Raw genomic sequence first — 26,383 nt, forward strand, 5'->3', positions numbered from 1 at the left:
AAGGCACCATACTAGACACCCTACTCTAGGCCCACTTATTTTAATCATCCAGTGTTTATTTCGACCCGCTAGGAGATACTATGTGAACAAAATGGCAGCGAACGCCCAATCGGGCACCTAGCTATTATGCAAAAAAAAAATTTTTGGCGCCATGGAGGATTATGATTTGTACAAAAGGCTGATAACCCTCCAAATGTACCATAACTGTCAATTGAGGATTTCTGGGATAATTTGAAGCGGAGAGTATATGCCAATAATTTTCGACCTAAAACTAACAAACATGGTAAGCAAAATTAAGAAAGAAATTAAGAAAATACCAACATCAATTTTTTGACTCCTGTGCAAAAAGTTCCTGCAAACTGTCGTAAAGCTTCTCAAATGGGCTCAATTTTTGCCTTTCTCAATAGAAAGGTATTGCAATTGCTCTGAAAACCAATTTTTTAACGGAGGCCCGGAGGGCCGAGTGACATATACCATTCGATTCAGTTCGTCGGAGTTCGGCAAATGTCTGTGTGTATGTATGTGTTTTTGAAGGTGAAATTTTTTCCAAAATATGACCACAACTGCTTCGATTTGTAGTATTAGATCACTAACATCCATTCAAAGTCTATTTGGCCACATTGGCCACCATCATCGGTTCCGGAAGCCCCGGCGGAAGTATCTAAATTCAGAATAACAATCACATCGGTTTCTCGGAGATGGCTAGACCGATTCAACTAAACTTAGTCTCAAATGAAAGGTATTGCGTCCCCGTAAATGGCTATTTAATTTCATCCCGATCCGACTTCCGGTTCCGGAGTTACAGGTTGTGGCGTGCGATCACATAGCAAATTGTGATTCAAACCGATACTCCGATGAAAGCAAAAAAGGTAAAAATTTCGCTAAAATGTCTCTCAAACAACTTAAATTTGCCGTTCTAGGTCACCGACGGCCAACCAAACTTTCGTTGACTACATTAACCACCATAGACGGTTCCGAAAGTGCCCGGGAAAAGCAGCCATCTTTCAAAATTTACGAACTCACATCAGTTTCCCGGAAATGGTTGGGCCGATTTTCACAAAATTAGTCCCAAATGATAGCTATAATATCCCCACAGATGTCTATAAAATTTCGTACGGATCGCTTATATGGGTCCGGCAAAATATACTAAACCGTCCGGTCACATATGAAATTCCCATATAAGCCGGAACTCAAAATTTTTTTCAAAGGGGGAACCCCATGAAATTTCAGAAATCGAATTCGTATTTTTGATGCCAAGCATCTTTAAAATGCATGAAACGTCGAGATTTTATGTTATCTCGAAATTTTTTTTTATAAAAATCGACTTTTTGGGACTTTGCCGATTTCGCACCTTTTTTCAGTTCAATATTACCGTAGCTGTTTTTTCTTTTTCAAAATTTTAGAACTCGAATAATGATTTATTTTCCTGTATATAGTTGTCATGTGATGTTTAATAATAAAATGTAATATATGCTTTTAAATTTTTTAATGAATTTAAACAACGCACACATTCTCGTGATTCATGATTGAGAAAGGCACAATTGCACCGCTAGATGGATTAAAATAGGTTCTTTCTACATTAAGTTAATAAGCTGACAAATGTTTTCATATAGAGAGAAAATTTAATAAAATGTTTTCTACAGAAAGAAATCCTTTTGAATTTTGTTCAAATTTTATTCCGCGTACGTTATTCAAGCGAAGAACGAACCTAAGCACAATATAACGTTTTTAAACAGTGTACATCAACTAATTCTCATGTAACACGAAAAACAAATACTAAAAGTTTGGAAGCTTTGGAAATGTATTCTATTCAGTTTTGAAGCTAGCAGAACTCCCAAATCCTTGACGTACGATTCACGTTGAAGAACACTCTGAGAAATATTGTTATACCTGCTATTTCAAAAGTGCTGGAAAAGATCCTACTCAATCAGATCACGAATCATCTGGACAACACTAACACTCATCTATTAGCGCGTAATCAATCGGGTTACAGGAAAGGTTTTGGCACAACTACAGCATTGGCGAAAGTAACCGTTGTACCATTATGGTGTTGGTTAATTTCCCACTGGCATTTAATTGTGTTGATCATCAGTTGCTCGAGGTTAAGCTCAACGAATAGTTCCGGTTCTCCGAATCTGCATGCGGACTGATATCGTCGCTCATCAGACAGAGGCATCATTCCGTTCGCCATGAGAATGTGATATCAACTGTGCGTGACGTAAGCGACGGCACCCCACAGGGATCCTGCTTGAGTGCGCTCTTATTCAGCCTGTGCATTAACAGTCTGTCTACTGTCCTCATGTGCAACTACCAGCTATATGCAGATGATCTACAGATTTACATCTCAGGGTCAATTGCAGAAATCGACAGGATGGTAGAAATGAATAACGAGGACCATCATGTGATCACCCTGTGGACCGCCAGAAACTACCTGCACCCGAACCCGAGGAAAACGCAAGCTATCATCTTCAGCAAAACCGGAACAGTTATACCACGCAAGGATGTTATCTTTAGCAACGAGGTTGTACCACTGTCCGATAAAATAATTAATTTCGGTATATATATGGACAAAAGATGACCTGGACCCATCAAGTAAACAACGTGACACAAAGAGTGTATAACACACTAAGGACTTTCCGTCGCTTCGCATCGGTTACCTACTGTGATATAGTGTATTACCACGGGCTCTCCGCAGTACTGAAACAGCAACTTCATCGATCCTTCAAATCGACGGTGCGGTTTGTGTACAACCTCCGACGCCGTGACACCACTGCTACCGTCAGAAACACCATCGTTGGGTATGAGCTACCAGCCAATTATCATCTCCGGACTTGCTGTTTCATGAAACGGGCGTATGACAGGAACCTTCCGGACTACATCAACGAGCACCTAGTACATGGACAACAGCAACGAACACGATCACCAAGGCACACCCCAGCAAGCAGAAAAAGTGTTTTGATTGCTGGAGCCTCTAGCTGGAATATCCTAGCTCCAGAAATAAAACAAAAACCAACAATCACAATGTTTAAAAGTGCTGTTAAAAGGTCAATCCAAAACAATTAAGACTTTACCTGTTAGTTTATAAAGTTTTATTTTGGATCTTGATGTGATCTCCTAAACTTATATCCTTGACCTGATATACAGTCCTGTACTGACAGATTTTTGTAACCAATAAAACAATAAATTACAAATTACAAATTAGTAGAATTTGATCATGGATGCCTGCGGGTGAAAGAGATGACTGAGCATTTAGAAGCATTCACTTGCATCCTGTTGCCATGACGCCGATTTCATACATTTTATCGAGAGATCCAAGTCGTTGAGGTAGAGTAAGAACATGAAAGGTCCAAGATGACCCCCCTGACGAACCCCAGAGCAGGCAGCAAATGGAGAGGTCGTGCAGTCTCCAATTTTAACAACCATTTCTCGTCCTGATTTATGGGAGTGAAGCCAATCCAAAAAGAGCCGCCGAATCCAAGCCTGTCTAGTTTAGAAACAGTTATCTGCTGGTTGATCTTGTCGAAGGCTGCCGAAAAGTCGGTGTATATTGTATCTACTTGGATGTGTACGATATTAAGTTAAGTAAAGAAATTGATCATTTAGGCATGAAACCGTGTTGGGTCTCGGATATGTAATCGGAGCAGTTATGGGTGATGAAATCCAAAACAATCTTTTCAAATAGCTTAGATACTGCACATAAAGAACCTATTCCACAGAAGAAACAAAGAGTTGCCAACGCTTCCAGGAACACCAACAACCATGTGACATTTCAACCAGAGATTCAACTTAGTGCAGAATTGGTTGGACCTAGGTTGGGGACAGGCAACTTTGTGATATTACGGATCTCCTCCAGGCATCGAGGAGACTTCAATTTTCATGGTATGGCATGGGGTTCACTTCTCGATGATAATTGATCTAGCTTTCTCTACGATCTTTATAACAGCTTTAAAAAGGTGGCCTGCTCTACTGCCAATGACCATATTCCCGTTCCCTTTGTTTCTATGAAACTGAGAAAACGAGCGGAAAAAGTTTGCAATATTTTTCCCTATTTTTGTTGAAATTTGAAGTCTTTGTCTTGTTTGTTGTTTATCCTAGATTAACAGGACCGTAGCGTAGTCTTCTGACGCCTTTGGTAGAGTCTCAGATATGCGCCTTTTTGCTATCTGCTTTGGCTTCCTTTTTCAGTTCAACTTTTAAACAATAGTTTTGCGTGTACCCTGGGAAAGATAACGACTTAACCTCATCTATTTTAAAAAGCAAATCAAGATTTTAGCGCCCCCCTAAGGTTGGCGCTTTTTGCGGGGGCCAACCTGGCCAACCGCACGCTACGGCTCTGTTGTTTACTAAAGAGGGCCAATTTTACCTGATACCCGACCTGAATCCGTACCCGCAGGAATCTTCAGCATAATCGTACAGCATTGTGCAGGAAGGAAGAGCGTCCATAACTTTGTTTCAAGAACTGTATTTCCATGAAAAAGTCTATGTAGGAAAGTTACTTTGTCCCGTCTTCGTAACTTTCAACAAAATGGCATGACAACTCCACGAAAATTCTTTGTGCATGTAGTTAATAGTTGTGAATAGTATTATTGACGGATGTATTACATCCGACCTCACAACTCGTGATATGTGTGCTGTCACAGTCATCATGACAGTTGATAACATAGAAAGGAAATATGCCTATTGTTCGGCATATTTGCCTTACTATGAATCATCACCTTCTGATGATTTCAAAAGGGTTTTATCATATTGTGGTAGAAATGCACACCATATAATTTGGGGCAACTCCTGTATCACTCAATTGATGGAATACTTAAGTACAAATCTGCGTATACTCTTAATGTAGGAAATTGCCCTACATTTGCACGAGCTGGCAGAGAAGAGGTATTAGATGTAACTCTCTGCTCTGATGGCATTACGCATAAGTTAGCAAACTGGATTGGAATCCCAAATCTACGAACTGGGACCTCTACGAAGAGAGTTTGGTGACTAGGTTTCATGGGTATTCTCCGACGAGCGAATCTCTAAGTGACTTGGATGAGTTCGTGGATAAAACAAAGGCATTCGAAGTAGCAGCATACTAAGAGGCTTGTCCGCTTCAAGTTATGCGTGCTTCTAGAGAAACACCTAGGTGGACTACCGAACTTGTTCGACTCAAAATGTTATGTAGAAGAGTTTAGAATCGCAGACGCAGGGACGGGTCGGAGGCCTTTAAGTTGGCTCGCAAACCAGACAGAAATACCTTTCGATCTTTTGAGCGAAGTGGTTGGAATAGTCACCGCACAAATATCTCAAGTCTCAACGAGACTAGTACATTAAATAAGTTACTTTCGAAATCGAAATGTCAGTTCGATTAGAACTGCTAATGCTATTCGTCTGACGAAGATATAGTATTCAACTCAACGAGTTTTCATTTGAATGAACAAAACTATGCAGCAGCCATATTTGACTTTGCCGCCATTATGATTTTCATATCAAAATCTCGTTTTTCTTGAGAATCGCACACACCTATTGAGTTATATTATACATTATTGGAAAGCTGAGATCTGTATCTCTAAAATAGACCTAAAATAGTTGATGTGAATAACAATTTATTTCGAGAAATCGTAGAAGTTATTGCCTTTATGTTTGTATGAGCGGTAGAATCAGTAAAGTTTTTCAGCATACGTGTTATTTTTTGTGACCTCTGTGTGATCCGGTATGTCGTACTGTTGGTTACAGAACAAAACTTACACTTTTTGGCCTGAATGCAGAAAAACCGCTGAGCGTACAGCAGATGTGAAGAAACGTGCAAATACCTGAAATGAAAAAAGTAGTATATTTTAGCTCATATGTTTTAAATTTTGGTCTTGTATTACATTTCGTTCATTACAAAGATTCTAAAAAATGTGGACAACTCCAGTTTGGAGATGGAGGAGTATAAGGAGAAGCCATGATGTCAATTGTTATGGTGCCGTCCATATGCCACGTGGACAGTTTGGGGGTTTGGGAATAGTCCACGTGGACACGCACACTTAACTGGAACCCAGGATTTTCTGTTTACATGGAATATGCAGTTATTGTTATAAAAATCTACCGCCAATGACGACAATCAAATCAAACTTAGAGAAGTGAAGGGAAAGCTTCGCCGCGTTTGATACGAATAGCAATCATGGTTGAAACTTAACTGATCAGTAGCGGAACGTTCACTTTGTGCCTTTAGATTCTCAGTCATCAACAAAACGGCCCGAAAGCATGAGCACTCAAACATTGAACGAATATCTCAAGAACACTCAAGGCAAAACAAACAAAGCTGCAATAACCCCGCTAAAAACCGCACGTCAGATTACTATTTTCGCTACCAACAACGATCCACGCTCCACAACAAATTGATCAAACATACTAATTAAAACCGACGATTCGCTCGCGATTCCACGACAATCGTCGGCAGTATACGAACTCACACCAGAGAGAAAAACGGTCTTCAGTCAGTCGCATCCATAGAACAAGGTCTTCTTTATTTTGGCCACCACACCATCACAATTGCCGTCGCCGTGGTCTGCTGTGACAGCACGCACGGCATACCAATGAAAAAAAAAACAATCATTTTTGAAAGAATCACAGAGCACACAACACGAAGAGCAAACCATGCTCTGTTTCGCACTATATCCCACAGTCGACTGGACTGTAGCGTGAGCAGGAAAGAAAGAAAACGAAGAACGTCGATTGTCGCCATCGCCATCATCGTTGTCGTCGTCGTGTCTTCGAACATTGAAATTTATTGTTACCGTAGGTCGTGTGTGCATACAAATATATACCATATTGTCTGTTTATGCAATTCCGCGCCTTGCTGTGTTCCGTTTATTAATATTTTTTTCTGCCGACCACGCCGTATTGCCTCTGCCAAAACGGGAATGTTAGCGAAGCAATGCTTTTTTCGCTTATTGTTTTACGTGCGTGCTGTGTGCTGGTGCAGCTTTTGTCAGTTGATTACACTCCGGGGAGCTGTCATTTGCACGACAACGACGACGACAGGCCCGTAGCCAGGATTTTGTTTCGGGAGGGGCTAAAAGTTTGCAATTTTTAAAGTGTTTACGATTTGAGATGACCGAACAAGTTGCAAACCAAGATGAGGTGCAGGAGACAACAAACCGAATTGTCATCACAAAAGTTCGTCTTCGTAAATGCAGTTACAGTTCGATGTACATCGCGATCGATGGCACAGTTTGCGAAAAAAATAACTTCAGTTTTCTTCGTAAACAAAAATATTTCAGCGGGCCTATCTAAAGGCATTTCAGAGTAATTTCAAAAGATTAAAATGATTTTTTTTTCTTGCGGCCGATTTACAGGTGTGGTAAAACTGTCATTGAATTCTGCTTTTCACAACTGATGCAACAGAACTATTTACATTCCCATTACGAGAATAAATCTTGTATTTTTTTATTTTGCTTGAATTAAAACAAGTAAATGTTTGAATTATCGCCTGGGCCGATAGACTATCCAACTCAATTCATTCGCCGATATAAAAAAATGGGGGTGGGAAATATCATAAATGTAACTAATCTGCTCAGTAAACTCACGTGATACATATTCGATAAATCTTGATCGCGTTCATGAATTTTTTATTACTCCAATCTAGGGGCAGATCACTCTAGGGATGTATAACAAATTTGGATGAAATTAGCAAAAATGCATTTAATTCCCATTTTTGCATCAACTTTACACTCCTTCGCAGAAAAATTTGTTTAACAAACGTTCTACGCTGATTCACTTTGTTCGACGTTTTATTGAGTATAGGACTAATTTTTATAGGGTTTTGACGCTTTACACGCAACGCAAAATACATTGCACGTAACGCAAAATACATGATGAATTTCTATTATGATGGAAAGAACTGTATTTCATTTCGCTGATTTTTAAAAATGCTTCACAAGTGATCTGCCCCTAGACTACAATACTAACAGTGCACAACCGCAATTAAAAATTAACGGTTTATTTCTAAATTGTATAAACACCAAATTATTAAAAGTATTTTAATCAGATGATTCTGATTCGGTTAGTGCATAAAAGAACACTGAAAAAATCCAAACGTTAACTCTATTTGCTTCAAACCGCTTAAAATTCATATGAAGAAGAAATGCTATTGTTATCACGCGCACACATACCTTCTGTGTGTCAACTGTATAAACTATGTATGCACACACATAAGTTAAATGTGCATATTGTTATAGAATGGGGTTTTATGTGTCTAATAGTTATGAAATTTGAATGTAAGATTAATATTTCTTGTAAATACACACATTAGGTCTATGTACCAGCAAATAGTGTCTATATGCCTCCGTTAATTGTAAAAATCTATGTGTAAAATCAATAGGCATAACGTTTACTTTTTTTTGAGTGAACACAATCTACCGCCAACCTGCAAATTTTAATGTCTCATAGTCCCTAATAGTAATTTTGGACATTTTTAAAGCCAAGTAGCGATGTTTCGCAAAGTGAAATCTTTGAAAAGTATCGTTGACTCATCCACTCATAACACGGCTCAAAGCGCTAGCTTAACGAAGCTTTGGATCTATCATATATTTTTATAGTGCATAAAACTTAAAACAAAAAATGTTAAGCGGGTGTCCGACAGATCACGCACACACAACCCGCTATTTTACGTGGAGATCTTTCATCTGGGAGAAACATGGGCTTTAAATCACTCTCGATGCTGTTATTAGCATCTTTAATGATGTGATGGTGTTTTTGTTCAGATCTTCTTCCTTGTTTCAACTCCTGGATCACAAGCCGTCTGTGATATTAGCATCCTGCTGGCAGTTTATTCGAGGGTATCGGACGCAGCTTTTGACTACTATGTTGGTCATGTATATGAGCAGCGCTGGTTTTAGACTGATTACGTGTTGGCGTCTCTGCTGTTTCATAATACATTTCGCATGTGTGTATATATATACAATCATGTAAAGCGACTAAAATGTTGATACTGATAGCCACATTAGGTTCCTCATGATAAAATTATCTAAGAGCGAATGATGGAAGCAAAAATTGATACATATTGACGTGACTAATAAATCTATATGTGATCGGCATCCGACCAAAAGAGACGACTGAATCACGTAGCTTACTTTAAGAGGAGGTTTTCATTCAACTGACCAAAAAGTCATCAAAATTTGGATTTTTTGTGGGCCTATAAAAAATCATAAATAGAAGGAAATAGTTTTAGGATTCAAAATTATAGAAGGAAATAGTATTAGGATTCACTTATATTTTCGTCTTCATTCACAAATTTTTTCAAGACGAAAAAACAAAATGGCGCCCGTGGCGACGTTGTGTCTAAGGTTAGGTGCGCGTGGAATACCAAAACTGCATAGAGCCTGCTGCTTCAGGATCGATCTAGAATACCAAACCACATAGAACAGACGTCCATCTTCAGCATTCAACTTGTGTAAAATCTCTAACGGTTTCGAAGATAGTTGGGATACCCAAACCAGGTGCGATACTGTCGTCATGTTTTTTTTGTGGCTGAGTTCGACGGAATTGACAGCGCTTATTCCTCTACCCAGTCAAACTAATCCGGAACCGGTTCGGACTTCCAGCATGAATTCCAGCTCAAAGGCAATAACCGATAGAGTCGGAATCGGTTATTTTCTTTGAGCAAGATTCCATACGGAATCCATTCAGGATTTCGAACCGGTTCCGGAATGGATTTGACGGATAGTTGGGATAGGTTGGTGTGGCGGTGCTAGTGTTCATCGTAGATTAATTCAAATGTTTACACACGTTTTTTAAATATTTTTGTTCGATCATGGATGTCTGTTCTCTGTGACCAAACTTATTATAACGCTCTAAAGTAAACTAAATTTATTGGAGGAATGACCTAAGAATGGGTAAAAAAAACTTCAAATTAGACGTAATGGTGCGAACGCAAACTATGAGATTTATTTTTAGCCCTTTTCCACTTAAGGATTGACTAGAAACGGTGAATACGAAGAATTTTTAGATTTTATGGGTGATTCCTGCATTTAAAAAAGTTTTCTTTCCAGAGGTCAAAAGATGAAGACTTTAAATTGAACCGTTTTCAAATGAAAATGTACGCAGTTCCGAAAAATGATGTTTTGAGATAAACACGTTTAAAGTTTTGAGCACACTTTCGATTATTCGTGGTAGAATGTCAATACTGCATAGAATTATGTGTTTTGGACATCGCTGATCACGAATCTGAAGTCAGTGTTTCATAATTCAAATTGGCCAGTCCAATATGGCGGACCCCTCCTAAAAATAAGTGGTATTTCATCCAAAATCGCCAAAAGAAGAATTTGTGGTTTAAAAACAAGAATTTGAGCCTAACCTTAACATGTATCCAATATGGCCGACTAAAATGTTATTTTAACAATTTTGACCAACATTTTTCGTTTTTCACCGTTTTCTGTGGTTGTTTGAGAACTCACGTCTAGTCTGCGATGCCTCTACAGATCAAGCTGTGAAATACGGTCTCGAGACCTATACACTACTCTTCTACCTGATGAGCGCGTATCGAGCCGAGAGCGTTCCATGGCGGCCAGTACGCTGCTTCGAACAATGGCCTGTAGGAAATTTTTTGTTGCGCCGTTTAACACACTATATTAGACACTAATACCTTTCCAAAAATGGAAAAAAGTCAAATTTTTGCAAATTTTGAATGAGAACCTCCCCTTAAACATATTGTCTTATACTACTATATACGTACGCAATTCTTGCTAACATGAAAACACCATAGGCTCTCATGACTAGATTCGCAAACCACTTAAGTTTTATTGAATACCTGCATAAGTAATAATCTGTTGATTTTGATTGTAGCAATCAATTTTATCGCAAAGTCTTCTACATAATATCTTCTACAACATTTTCACGTTAAGATGTTTGAACCAGTTCTTGAGTATTCACTAAACGGAAGTGTATTACAAATTGTTTAGGATTACTCGAAATTTCGAAAAAAAATATTTTTTCAGAAAAGTTTCGGGAGGGGCTTTAGCCCCCTAGCCCCCCCTCTGGCTACGTGCCTGCGACGACGGGTAAAAAAGAAACCCCGCGGCCGCGAGAGCGAACGTGAAAGATAAGGAAACATGCTGATAATCGTAGCAAGCTGGCCCAAAGGGTATGAAGCTTCGTTGGAGTAAGTGGTTTGTTGTTGGCGTTATTGGATAACTGTAGAATTTCTTCGAAAAGAAAAAAAATACGTACACTTGCTTGGCAAACGGGATAGTCGGTGCGTAAACTTTTTCTTTCGTATTTGCTGATGGTAGTGACGCATGAATAGAGGAGAAAAGATGTTCTTTGTGTGTGGATTTTACGATTGTTTACCCTTTCTTTTACAACAGACGAGTTGACGTAGAATAAAAAGTCAAAGTAGCAATCTTCTGCGAAATGGTATTTTGCTGAACAAATTGCGGGTATGGGATAATTGTTCAACGTTGGTCGTAATGTTTGGTTTTAGGTAAGATGTTTCCGTAAATACCTTCTCTGGGGTACCGGCGTGCCAAAAGATGGACAAAAAGGAATTATATGAACGAAGCATCCAAAATAGCTCTTTAAAGATTAACTCATTTTAAAAATAAACCAAGTTTGTTGAATAAAGCGATGAGGCACTGAACAAAGATTTATGTCCAAATTTGTCATCATCGCCTGGAAGGCTTGCTGTGTCCACTTGCTGATTGTCTCGTAGGACAGGTTTGCGTTCCGACAGACAAGACGGCTAATTAAGGTAACAAATTTTTCAACAGTAAACCACTTTTTTGCTTTCATTTAGACCTTTACTACAGATACCTACAGCAACACGCAATAAAAGAAACAAGATTTTAATTGATGCGTTTCTCCCGGGATGGAAAGCCTGCGAAAGAATCCAAGAACACCCGCGATTTTCAGCACGAGTAGATTGACGGATCCTCGCCCGGTGGACTTCGCAACCGGTTCCAAGCAAAGCAACAAGCTGAAAGCTAATTCAACGAGACATCACCGTACCCTCATCAAACGGTTCTTCACTCGGTTGGCCGCCTTGGGAGGTCATCCAATTATATCGAATCGGAAACTAGAAAATCACACCAGCCATATCGAACGAGATCGTGGCGGATTGCACTGCACTACGAAGCAGTTTTGTATACAATCATCCGTCCTTTTCCTTCCAAACGACCAACAGGGCAGATTAAATCATCTTTGCGGAGGTCAATTGCTGTCCCTGTTCTGTTTGAAAATTTTGAACGAACATTGAGATGGAAAATAAATTAAAGTTTCACTGCTAGTCATTCCGGCCATCGACCGGTCGTACCGAGTGGGATTTGGGACGAGTTTACTGATGGGATTTGGTTATTTTGTAAGCGTAATAATTTAAGTAAATTTAAGTAAAGGCATTTAGCATCCATTATCGTGGCAATAACTTAACTAGAACTTCACTCTCGTAAATTTTAGTGAAATAAGTTGTTGCCAAATAAATTTCAAAACCAACAGATGCTCGGCGAGGTACTCTTTCGGGGCAATATATTTTGGAAGTGAATTTGTATTTTATTGCTTTACTGGAAGGTTTTCATAGTTTCAGAGGCTCGATAGCATTAAATAGGTACAATTTTATCATTAGTAACCTGACCAATGCATTGCTATATTTATATTATGTAACGCTAGAAACGCTTTTAATTTTTTTTATTTCGATTATAGAGGTTTTAACCTTAAAGTTTCTAACCCTATGTGCGGGGTCGGGACTCGAACCTAGGTGCGCTGCGTACAAGGTAATCGATTTACCAACTACGTTACGCCCACCCCCTAGAAACGCTTTTAATGCTAATTTCTGATATCATCGCACACATATTAATTTTCACTACTAATTCTGGAGAAAATCTTCAATGGAGTAAGTAATATTGAGTGTCTTCAGTTGATGTCGCCAATTTTTCAACTTATTACAGTTAGGTTTTGGGCCCCTCTTACATAAAATGTTTGTGAACATAAGCCCAAACATAAAATGTGGCTCATACTTAGTTGGGGTTCGGCTTCGCCTCATCAGAAACCGACACTAAATTATTGTCGGAATAGATTAGCGCCGGCTTGACGCAAATCCCTTAAAACTAAAACACACTTTGTGTTTCAATTGAACGACTGATCAAACGTGATGTCCCGTTCAAGCAGAAGTTCTGATGAGGCGAAGCCGAAACGCAACTAAGTATGAAATAAGGATTTGTACCCTCCTGTACAAAGACTGGTTTTACCAACAAATTTTCACCCTAGTGAGAAATTTTGGTTTTTACCAAATTTTCCTCCTTAGGGTGAAATATAGCATAGTGCTTTCGCATAGGCCTCCTAAACCATGACAAGTTTCGGCATCACTGTGTCTCATCGGCATAAACAGAACTTCTGCTCGAATGGGACATCACGTTTGATCAGCCGTTTGATTGAAACACAAAGTGTGTTTTAGTTTTAAGGGATTTGCGTCAAGCCAGCGCTAATCTATTCCGACAATAAGTTAGTGTCGGTTTCTGATGAGGCGAAGCCGAAACGCAACTAAGTATGAAATAAGGATTTGTGCCCTCCTGTGCAAAGACTGGTTTTAACAACAAATTTTCACCCTAGTGAGAAATTTTGGTTTTACCAAATTTTCCGCCTTAGGGTGAAATATAGCATAGTGCATACAATGTGTGTTTTCTTAGGGGGGGGGTGTAATGTATAGCGTGTTGCTACGTATTGGTTTGCTGTTTGAAAACAAGGTTCGATTTCAGAGTATCCCACCACCAAATAGAACTTCTTCCCTTGTGAGACATCGTCCAATTTCATTTGTTCTCAAAATTACTCGAATCTATAAATCGACAGATTTCATTTAAGACTCATTCGTTTTACTGCCTTCCGTAGAAATGAGATCTTTGCTATTGCTTCTCGTTTGTGCTTTGTATCTGGTTGTACGGACATCTTGTGGGTATTCAAATTTGACGCAAGCTAAATGTGGAAAATTGTAAAAACTTTCCCATTGTGCGCGGTAAAAAAAACCCCGAACCGATGCTGAAAACTCATGTTGTAGGTAATATTTCATGTATAGAACAAGCTCTTTTTGCCATTACTGTAACATTCAAAAGTACACATATCAGTGGCCTAGCCAAAAATTTGGTTTGGGGGGTAGGCGGGGTTGATGAAAATCGTTGATTTTTAGAAAATGCTTAAATTTAATGTAAGTTCGATAAATTAGTGAATGTTCCGAAACTAAATTAGTCTAACATATGCCCTTTAAAGTTTCTGTTTTAATATGTCAATCAAGTCAAAGAATGCAAATGCAAAGTTCACCTTTAAAGTGGAATAAATGTTAAAAAACTTTTCCAACGGTCAAGATTATATAATTTCGAAACCATCCACTTTGGAGGTTTATCAACCTCGAAGAAGCTGTTCAACACAAAAGCGCTTTTTTTACAAGAATGTCGGTGATTAAATCTCGTAGAAATAATTATAGAGAAATATTTCTTCAAAAATAGTAAGAGACTTGTCGTCTTCGGGAAAGTTGTTGAAAATGTTGAAGGCTACACAAATGCAATATATCGAAATATAAAATGATATTTAAGAAACTTCTTCAAACCAGTTCTTTTCAATGAAACTTTTTGTTGCAAGCTTCAGAGACTATCTTGAATAAAATGTGAATTTTATTGATAATACAAAGCAGAAAACATTTATCACTTACTGTAGAGTAAGGTGGGGCAAAAGTGCGCACCTAACAGTTTTCGTAAAATAACTATTGGTAGAAAATCGGCATGATTACAAATTAATACTCTCATCACACATCTTCAAAACATAATAGTGGATATCTCTTGGTTTTGCTTGTAATCCGAGAAATAATTATTTTCTCATGAATACTCAAATGCGCACTTTTGCCCCATGGTCGGGACAAGAGTGCGCATAGCACAAGGCAAAAGTGCGCACTGATTGAATAGCCGATTTACTACCGCCCATAAATTAAACTAATCAATTTTAGGATATCCATCCCCGCTTACTCTTCCTTCATAACTAAAAAGTATCCCTCCCTCTGCCTCGGTTGATGTTGTTCAGTTTTCCATTATGTTGAAAAAACTTGGATGTTTCATCTTTTAGATAAGGTCGTTCATGATCAAACTGTCACCCCTCGTAACATCATTATTTGTCATAGTTGGGATGATCACTACAAGAATTCTTGCGAATATGCTATTTATATTGGAAATACATCTTTATTTACATATTCATAGTTTTTTGTTTCTTTTTTAGTTACTCTGAGCTTTCGGCACTCTATATTTTCCCTTGGAACTAGTTATGCTGATGCTTTTGTTCCTAAACCGCTCATATCAGTCGTAATTCGACCGGTGAGCTCGCAGTTATTGAGGATGATGGTCCCTTCTTTAAATCACGGAAGAATTAGTTAAACTTTTATATAAAAAGCTTCATTCGCGTCTTTTTATTGGGACGGAGATTCTATGCGCCTTTTTACCCCACCGTTAGTTTTTTAACTTATTAAATTGTTACGAAAATTACTGATTTTTTTTCATCAAATCAATTATATCTCGTAACGAACCATATGTTGAAGATTTTTAGGGTACTGTAGTTTTATAGATTCTGATTTATTCAAACAGCCAATTTATGATTCCCAAAATTCGAAAAATTACATCAAAGCAGCGAAAAATGGTCCTTCCCCTTAATTTCAAGCCACCATATCCAAACCTTTCCTTGTTTTAAAGCTATGCAATAAAATAGTTGTTTTTTCGTGCAGTAGGGCACAATACCTAATTTAAAATTAGTTTTTAGCGTTTCGGATTCTGCTCATCAGTAACTAGCACCATATTGGTGCCAATTAGCAGCTAATTCTAAACTAGCACCAAAATTAGTATTAGTTAGACGCTCAATCCTAAATCCAAAAAGTTATACGTCTTGCATGAACTAAGCAATTGGTATGTTCCGAGTAATGTCTCGGGAGACCAGCACAAAAGCTCTGGTTTGCTACGCATTCTCATCAGCAAACCTGAGCTATGACTTTTTAGATTCAGGATTTAGTGCTAATTTGTGTGCTAGTTTAGATTTATCATCTAATTGGCACCAAGATGGTACTAGTTAAATTAGTTATGGAATGTCTTCAACAAAGTTTTTGTTCATTTTGATTATAGAGGATTTAACCTTAGGGTATTTAGGTTCTTTTTAGGTTGGAAAATTTAGCATTCTATGTGCGGAGGTTGGGAATCGAAACTAGGTGAGCTGTGTACACCTTATCGACTTACCACTATGCTTTCCCCGCCCCATCCAACAAAGTTCGTTGAAATTGCATTTTCAAAAAGATTGCTGAATCCATTAAATCTCGAACTAAATTTGTTTGAAGAATGAAAATTTTATATAGTACTTCTAGGAGGATTAACCATCAGAATTATTTTTTTAGAAGAGGTGCTGCTTTACTTTGTAATATTCTTCAAAGATACTAAACATCCAAAGTTAACTGTTTCGAAAAAATGTTATCGTGACTGAAAAAAACGTTTTCGCGTAATCATTTTTCTTTTCTTCACTATGAAAGCTCACGACTCCAAGACGAGTCCTCTTATACAAAATGTTGTTACACCATTCGATTCATAGCTCAAATATACGTTATTTATAGCCACTAACTTGAAATATTTTAAAATTTTTATTATTTTCAATGCTGCCTAGGGGCTAGGTATATAATTGATAATACAACAAAATCAACTGCGCTTAAAAACTGATCTTGACCTGCTAGGGACAAACGAAAGATATCATTTTCAATATTTTTGTCTTTCCAAAATATTATTATCGTTGTTAACCGCATTGAGTTTTTGTCGCAAGTCCACGCTTTCTAAAAAAAAACATTTTAGCAAATATAACTCAATTTTTCGATGAACAAGTTTTTGTCTATAGGCAATCAACTTAATCAAACATCGCCTCCCTTTCGAAGCATTGTTCCTAATCCATATGTTGGAACATCTCTTCAAAAAATAGCTCAGCAAAATTCAACAACTATGGGACCTTGGCTAGAGATCAATTATAAGATCCAATTCCCACAATTTTTCAAAAGTACTCATGTTGCCTTAAACTATAGGTTTTCAATGAAGTGATTAGACGATATGCTTCCAAAATTATTATTGAATACTTAATTAAATTAGTTTTTTTTTTCAATTCAATTAATTTTGTTTGGGGGGGGGGGGTTAACTACCAAACTAATTCCCCCTGGCTATGCCACTGGCACATAAAATTGTAGTGAATACCGTGTTGTTAATTGTATATCGATAAATACAAGAAATATACAATAATCGAAAATAATTTCGTATGGGTGGCAGTGTATTCATTCATTGATAGGCTTTGTAGTATGCATTAGCAGCATCAAAGTCGGAAAAACTGAGTGGAAATGAATCAAGTGGAATCAATGAATGGATCGAACGTTTACAATAAACTTTGGTTGCATTTTCCATCGATTCGCGTACATTTTAAGCTAAGCAAAGTTTTCGGATTTGCGCGCAACGAAAGCACATATTGCTATCCAGCACGCATGCAATCGCAAACGAATTAGGTATGCCTTGGTATACACATTCGTCTCAAACATTGAACTTGGTGTACAGTTGTACGATGTTCATGAGAGTACATCGTGTACGTACACGAATAGAAGATACGCATCAATCAAAATGAGTCAACGTTGGTGATGATGGGTGGAGCGAAAGAGACAACTAGTGCCACGACGCTATGTCCATCATGTAGGCACATGGAGTTTGACTGTACAGAAGAACTTGTGCAGGTGTTGCGCTCCAGTTTGTACATAAAATGTGCGCTTGAAATGAACACAGATCAAGGGAAATGGTGTTTGATGTTCATTTTGTCGGACAATATCAGTCGCCCGTTGAACGGCGAGCAGAGTAGCGTTTTGCGTACCTCCACAGCAAGTGTAGCAGACTTACTACTCATCGCCAGCCTTTGGTGATGAGTGATAAGTCAGTAACACTGGCTGTCGAAGCCCGCAATGTAATGCCCTGCTCGCCCAAGACGGATACAAGTGTGCGATTTTTTCTATGTGTGAGTGCGGTTGTCATTTTTCTTCGATGAAGCCGAAAAAAACATGAGGATATGAAGAAGAAAAGCACAAACAAATGACGTAGTTGGCCTTTCCGTTGCCATAAGTTTTGTTTCGGTTCGGTCATAATTATTTTAATCGGTATTTTCGCGATAAAAAGTGTCCCTAAGTGTTCGAATCGGTATATCCGAGGTGAAGCTCGGCCTTTTCTCACTTTTCATCGTGCGCCAAACAATCAGGATGCTCGTTCGGATGTTTACGTTTACTTCAACGGCTCCGGACACCATGCTCAATTTTGCAAGTATAAAACTAATACACTCAAAAGCGTCAAATGTTTCCACCTTTCTTTCTCTTCATCGTGTTGCTCGCCGTTCAACAGGCGACTAAGCTTGTCTGACCAAATCTGTTCCTTATATAGTCGATGATGACGTCATTCATACAAGCGTAGCATGCTAAGTGCGTCATTCTGCCGCGCCAAAGTTGGGAAGCGCTACCTTCTGTGTGCAAATGCGTGTTATTTCGACTATGTCGTGCATTATTTCAACGCCATAATATCAAGAATCTATGTTATAACCATTGGAATCTGTTCTTAGAAGTATTTCTGAGAGATATGTGTAAAGATTTCGAAAATTTATACTGAAAAGGCTGAATTATAAGCGTTTACAACCTAACCGTTGCGTAACTTTTTTGTTGAATGTGCAAAGTGCACCCTCATATCAAAAGCAAAGACGTAGTCCTACGTCAAAGGTCGTTGTACTCGTGGTAAATGAATCTTTTGAGTTCACCTTTTATATTGCATTACAGAATTTATTTGACATAAAGCGAAATTCAAGAGAAGCCAAAGTTTATATTGCAAATAATGTGCAACTGCATTGAATCGAGTGAACTTCACAAACTTAAGTCCACGGCTGTCAAAACTTTTCTCCCTCTGTTTTGTTTCGTTCAGTTTGTTTTCATCACTCGATTTTGCCTACCTTCCTTGAACAACAAAGCCAGTCAGTGACGTGCATTCGGTATAATTGTTCCTCAAAAATGCTTCAAACCAACCGACCGACCGAAGTTGAACTTGCTCACGATGAACGAAGACCTCTTCGCGACTCTTCAGATGTACTCATGTTAACTCGCATTTGCGAACGTCAGACCGAAGCGAGAGGTCCATAAAAAATTTATATGTAATTTGTCAGTGCAATTACGGTTTGTGCGTTTTTTGTTTGCTCCACTCACCCTTTTTTTTCGCTCGCTCTCCCTCGCACTTCTAAAATCTTTTGACTTGTCGGTATTGTTTGAATTGCACTACGTTGCTCGCCGCCCCTCGCCATCGTCAGCACGCAACCATAATAGGTGAGATGCTTATCGCTGTTGATTTGGTAATTCGCAAATTTATAGCCTTCCTTAAGTTCTCTCCCCATTTCCTCAATCTTACCGCCTGCCGAATGACCGTAAATTTTTTTTACCAACTAAATAGTCTTTTTCCGGGGCAAATTAAGTTGCATTAAACGAATGCGATTTTTTGCGAAAACGGTTTCCGCGAAAAATTAGATCGCGAACGACCGCGTCTGGATCGGAACCGCGAATCATATTGGGAAATCTTTTCTGGGGACCAAAGAAGTGCTCGACCGGTGCTAGTGATCTCTAATGGGAGTTCAAGATTCTAAATTTGCAATACAGTTTGATTCGATAATTGGCCTCCTTTTCCATTTCCGCAAAAAGTGATAATTTCATTTTCTTGAAATAAGATTAAAGAATAACGCAAATGAAGGCCGCATAAAACTCAAATTCATAAAATTACATAGTAAATTGGATTGAGGAATACAATAGAAGTGCTAGTAATGAAGGGCAACGAAAGAAAAATAATATTTAACTAATTTATGTTCTGTTTCTATGTCACGTTCATGCAAAATATAAAGTTTGAAAAACATGAGATTTAAAAAAAACCTTATTCGCCTACATCCACGCAACTCGTTTTACATACAAGGACACAACCATGTAGCACCATTTCAGAAAAATTAATTTTCTTTTTTTGCCATAATGATACCAAAGCTACAAAGTTCTATGTTTTTCTCACCAAATTGTTTAAAACCACCTTTTCCCGTTAAGAGCACAAAACATGTAGGGTAAAGTGCCTATTTTCACCATACTAAGGAGGGTGCCTCACTGATTCATTAATTACTCGGTCTACAAACAATGGAATGCGTACAAATTGGCATCAACAGCTTTGCTTCATTGTTAAGAACCAAGATAACAACACAATTGCGCTGAAAACAGTGAAATTCTCGTGTTTGAGCACAACGGAAAACTCGAATTGAATGCCCCGATTGTTGCGCTACCATTGGACTCAATGCGTTGAACAAAGATAGCAGACACTGCTCTAACCAACGGCTTCAAATGGGTAGGGTGATAATAGAAACATAACGATAATAGGCTCATCACCCTAACTAAATTAGTTACAAAATTTGCGTCTCGACTTTGTCTCATCAGAATTCGACAGGACTAAGGTAGCGTCAGACTTACGCTGGGTCTAAAAACGAAAACAGAACTTGTGTTGTTGAGCAGACCATAGTTCTAATGGATGTCCTTTTCTTGCGGGACATCACGCAGAGATTTTCTTAACAACACAAATCGTGTTTTCATTTTTGGAACTAGCGTCAATCCAGTGCTAGCCTAGTCCTGTCACTAAGTTAGTGTCGGATTCTGATGAGACAAAGCCGAAACGCAAATTCCATAACTAATTTAGCTACAAAGTTATTTTTTGTGGATCCTCAAAAAAACGAAGATCGAATTTGTGGAAGCTTCTAATTTTTGGTTTTTCAGGGCATGCAAACAAAATGGTTGTATGTAGTATTATTTTGTAATTTTTTTTAGCTTTTGTATATTTCAAGCTGCTTTACCAGTCTTGACAATCGCAGTTTGGTGGATTGATATTCTTCTCAACGTACTCTACATAGCCATTTGCTGATGAATTGAAAATTGTTTTGGCGCAGTGTGCTGACGCCAAATCCAGCCAAAACAGTAAAGGGGTACTTATTTCCCTTCTCTTATAAAGCCAGAATGCTAGGCACAGAGATCGAAAGATTTTTTAATTTATAGCTTCGGTAGTGTAAATATTGATAGGCTTCAATTTGCAGGAATATATTGCTGGCCATACCAGCACTTCTCAAACAAATGTTTTCACTTGAATCGATCTGTCCGTATCGCTTACATCCTCCCCTACGACGGCAGTGTAATATTGGGTTGGGCAATGTTGACAATTCGTGACATATGAGAAAGACGGAGTATTCTACAACATGATGTTACATGACATTCCGATATTGAACAACAGGATCTGCAATTGAGGCTCATCAATTGTCTCAAATACTCTCTTTAAGTCAAACAATACAACAATCGTATTCTCGACATACTCAATAGTAAATTTCTTTTTTTCAAATTCAGATTTATTGTACTTGTATTCTGAAACCCGAATGTTCAAGAATTAAAATTCCTTACAAATCTGAACTTTCTCTTGCAACTCAATCTTGTTTGTTGCCATTTTCCTTTGACTACTTGGTACTTTCTTGTGGCTTCTTGTTATTCAAGACTTTTTTGTGCTATCCAGCGGGGAAAACAGATCGAAGTGGTGAGTGAAGCGAAAGCAATTATGTGAAAAATTGCCCCAGAGTAGGATTCGAACACGCAACCTTTGAGATTCCGGCCCAATGTACTAACAGATATGCAATCCCTGGGATATGGTGACAACCATATCTCAGGGATAGTATAAGAGTTATTGCATTGGGCAGGGGTCTCAAAGGTTTCGGGTTCGAATCTTGCCTCTGAGGAAATTTTTTTCACATATGATTTCTTTCGCTCCACTTACCATTTCGATCTGTTTTCTACGTTATATACCACAAAAAAAGTCTTAAATAGTTGGCACTTGCTTTCAAAATCAAATAAATGAATTATTAGTTCTTGTTATTGACTATCATTAGTTATCCAATGCTTGATATTCCAATGATTCTCAATTTTCCCCCCATAAGCGGTCAAAAGCATATTGAATCTTGCGCGTGTTTAAAAAAGTCTCCATGTAAAAAACTTAAACTTTTTTATTTCAATTGAAGACTTTACTGTAAATATTTATAAAATATTTTTGATCTAATATATTCGTTCATTTGGGAGATACTAACGTACGAAGTCGACATATTTTTTGGCGTCCCAGATTGCATTGAACAGCTTGATCGATCTTCATATTTTTTTTTCAAGAGTTTTCGTACTGGAGCTGTAGGGCTAGGGTCTCGGAAGGGCTCCCCGTCAGAATCACTTACTACAATTGCAGACGAGACGGAAAGTGTCACTGCTTAGGGCCAATTACAGCGGGCCGTGATTCTGAATGTAATATTCATTGTACGATTCAGACATGTGCGGGCGATCGCGTGTATCATCGCGAAGGGCGTGGACGTTTGTGCGTTAACATATTGGATCGCGTGGGCATGACGTGTGCTAGCGTGTATGTAGCATCGTGTGTATGAATTCGAGTTTCTAACCGTGCGCACATTCGCATATTCGCGTGTGTTCTTGAATGATCCCGCGCGAACCGTGTAGCTGATTTGATTTTCGGTGTACGGTTCAGGTGCTAGAAGAGAGTGAGTTTTTCCACATCACTAGAGTTCCCGGTCATGTCGACATGGAACGTGTTGTGGATATTAGCGTATTTTTTATTGGACCAACTAAAGGTATGGACCCAGACTGCTAGGACCGAGAGTAGGGACTTCCGGATGTAATCGATTTACGATGGCGCGAATATGGGCTCCCTCTTAAGACCGCGATTGTAAATTTATAAGTGCTAAAACCTTCACTTAGTCACCGGGGTGTTATCCTGTTTGCGAGATCGCGGACGCATGTGTTCGTGGATGATCGCGAAGGGTTCGAGCGTTTGTATGTTAACGGTAGCGTGTATGTAACTTCGATTGCATAAATTAGATTTTGTAACTGTGTGTTTATTCGCATCTTCGCGTGTATTCTTGAATTATCGCGCACGGACCGTGAATCTGATGATCAATTTTTAATGTATAGTACACATGCTAAAAGAGCAATTTTCCCCATATCACTAGAGTTCCCGGTCATGACACTAAGGAACGTGTTGTTTAGTGAATACGAGCGTCATTTTGTATTGATCCAACTGCTGCTAGGATCGAAAGAAGAGATTTCCGGACGTGACCAACGCATAATCGCGCGATGGGCGTTTGTAGGTTACATGTGCGTTTGTAGGTTCCCGCTTGATACCGCGTTTATAAGTTTGTAAGTTCTATGACTAAATTACTGAAGTGTTTTCAAGTTTGTGAGACCGCGGGCGTAGGTGTGCGTAGATGATCGCGTAGGTCTCCATATCATAAAAGTTCACTAAAGTTCCCGACCCATCAACTTAGGGAGCTTGATGGCTTTTTATGATATTGATATCAAATTAAAGGTAATATGAATTTTTATAACATTTTTTGGCTAAAAACAATAAACAGCCTATTTAAAAAAAATCGGTTCACATTTAAAAGCTTGTAATAACTTTTAATTTGATATTTATATGACGACAATCGATCGAGCCGTTCTCTTGCAACCCCGGGATGCCAACTGAAAAAAACATGTCGAATTTTGCGCGTTGATATCTCTCAAATGAACGAATTTATTTCAATGAATGTTTTTTAACATATTTTTATTAGTCTTCAAAATGAAAAAAAAGTTTAGGATTCTAACATATAAACATTTTTGCCTTTCTCAATAGAAAGGTATTGCAATTGCTCTGAAAACCGACTTTTTAACGGAGGCCCGGAGGGCCGAGTGACATATACCATTCGATTCAGTTCGTCGAGTTCGGCAAATGTCTGTTTTTGTATGTATGTGTATGTGTGTGTATGTGCGTATGTGTGTGTATGTGATCAAAAATGTCACTCATTTTTCTCAGAGATGGCTGAGCCGATTTTGACAAACTTAGTCTCAAATGAAAGGCGCAATGTTCCCATAGGCTGCTATTGAATTTCTAATGGATCCGACTTCCGGTTCCGGAATTACAGGGTGATGAGTACGAACACGCAGAAAATGTCGATTTTAATAAATTCTGCAATGAATGTATAATGGTTAAAACTTTTCCAAAATATGACCACAACTACTTCGATTTGTAGTATTAGGTCACTAACATCCATTCAAAGTCTATTTGGCCACATTGGCCACCATCATCGGTTCCGGAAGCCCCGGCGGAAGTATCTAAATTCAGAATAATAGTCACATCGGTTTCTCGGAGATGGCTAGACCGATTCGACTAAACTTGGCCTCAAATGAAAGGTATTTTGTCTCCGTAAATGGCTATTTAATTTCATCCCGAGCCGACTTCCGGTTCCGGAGTTCTAGGTTGTGGCGTGCGATCACATAGCAAATTGTGATTCAAACCGATACTCCGATGAAAGCAAAAAAGGTAAAAATTTCGCTAAAATGTCTCTCAAACAACTTAAATTTGCTGTTCTAGGTCACCGACGGCCAACCAAACTTTCGTTGACTACATTGACCACCATAGACGGTTCCGGAAGTGCCCGGGAAAAGCGGCCATCTTTCAAAATTTACGAACTCACATCAGTTTCCCGAAAATGGTTGGGCCGATTTTCACAAACTTAGTCCCAAATGATAGCTATAATATCCCCAAAGATGTCTATAAAATTTCGTACGGATCGCTTATATATGTCCGGAAATATAGACTAAATCGTCCGGTCACATATGAAACTCCCATATAAGCCGGAACTCTAATTTTATTTCAAAGGGGGGACCCCATGAAATTTCAGAAATCGAATTCGTATTTTTGATGCCAAACATCTTTAAAATGCATGAAACGTCGAGATTTTATGTTATCTCGAAAATTTTTTTTTATAAAAATCGATTTTTTGGGACTTTGCCGATTTCGCACCTTTTTTCAGTTCAATATTACCGTGGCTGTTTTTTCTTTTTCAAAATTTTAGAACTCGAATAATGATTTATTTTCCTGTATATAGTTGTCATGTGATGTATAATAATAAAATGTAATATATGCATTTAAAAGTTTTTAATGAATATAAACAACGCACACATTCTCGTGATTCATGATTGAGAAAGGCACAATTGCACCGCTAGGTGGATTAAAATAGGTTTTTAACCATGCAACCCAGTATGATTCAGTATGATTTTAACCGTTTATATAGGATAATCCCCCCTTAAACTTGTTTATGACCGTAATTTCTCATCCTGCCAATACGCGTTCAATAGCTCCACAAATTTTACATGTTAATTTAGTCCCCTAACAGACGGGCCGGTAGATATTTAGTGTCGTGCCTGGTCATAACGAAATTCTTTGCAGTATCCCATGCGGCATCTGGCCTCCCGAGTTTTTTCTGCTCCATGATGGCCATCATCGTAAATTTTCTACCTCCTTTGAGACATAAAAAAACGTTTCGTTTTAGCTTCTCGACGAACAAGACAAAAATCATTCGAGGAGTAGTAATTAATCGATTTATCTATTTGCTTTAATACACATTCTGCTTGATCGGAATGAACAGTAGTTTTTTTCTGATACCAAAAACAGATCACCCGTTGTTGGGGGGACGAACTGTGTCGCGATGGAGGTCATGCGTCTTTCTGTAGGTCCACTCGATGCTGGCGGTGTGGCTAGAAATCTGAGCTAGCTATGTACCAGGAAAACAGCATGGCTCGAACTCTCAGGAACCTCTTCAACAACTTGTATGTTGTGTATCTGTCCTAAACCAGTTCGAAATCGTCGAGATTACGATTAATCGTTCTTTATTATCTCCCTTTTCGAAACGAACATGCCTGGGCATTTGTCACCAACTCTCAGTTGTTCCATTAGTGTCAGAAATATCGGGACCATGGCAGAGGCACCGTTCGGATCTTCGTTTCTCTTCGTCTCCTTCCATCCCTGCCCGTTGGTTCCTATCGTTCACTTCAGGTTAAACTCTGTTGATGCTGTATTTGGATTCAGATCTGTCCGTATGCGCTGCACTGTTTTTTACTGAAAAGTAATTCTGTAAAATTATTTTTACGTTTTCACTCTGCGCCTGCCTTTTGCTTATACAAGACTGCTATATAGAAGTCGGTTGAATTCGTCGACTTAGCGGAGGTTTCCGTTTGCTTTGTTGCTCGCGATAGAGGAGAGACAAATAGAGGAAGAAAAAAAACTGTCTGAAATGCAGTCCATTGGTCTTCTCGGCCGAGGACTCATCACGTAAAAAAAACTGCCTTTACCAGATCTGCTTTTTGAACAAACCTGATGTGCAGACAGGAGGTGGATGTGCAAGTGGTGTACTGTAGCCAACGTTCGATGATAGCTCACACTCACAAATACGCACGCATACACATAAATCGACCGTCTGTCATCATACGGTA

General features: G+C 38.6%; 1 protein-coding gene across 6 annotated transcripts in view; it reads right to left on the reverse strand.

Moving 5' to 3' along the window:
• Nucleotides 1-26,383, reverse strand: part of LOC131692830 (zinc finger protein jing homolog) — a 252,302-nt gene that overhangs the window by 114,393 nt on the left and 111,526 nt on the right. For 2 of the 6 annotated variants that reach the window (XM_058980139.1, XM_058980135.1), the window contains exon 2: nucleotides 5,731-5,795. The exons of 2 other annotated variants lie outside the window; for them this stretch is intronic. The gene's annotated coding sequence lies outside the window, so the exon portion shown is untranslated. Of the gene's footprint in view, nucleotides 1-5,730; nucleotides 5,796-6,164; nucleotides 6,374-6,440; nucleotides 6,631-26,383 lie in introns of those variants that run through there. 2 more of the 6 variants (XM_058980137.1, XM_058980136.1) reach the window with 2 other exon arrangements.

Source organism: Topomyia yanbarensis, chromosome 3 (genome assembly GCF_030247195.1).
Source record: "Topomyia yanbarensis strain Yona2022 chromosome 3, ASM3024719v1, whole genome shotgun sequence".
Taxonomy (NCBI): Eukaryota; Metazoa; Arthropoda; class Insecta; order Diptera; family Culicidae; genus Topomyia; species Topomyia yanbarensis.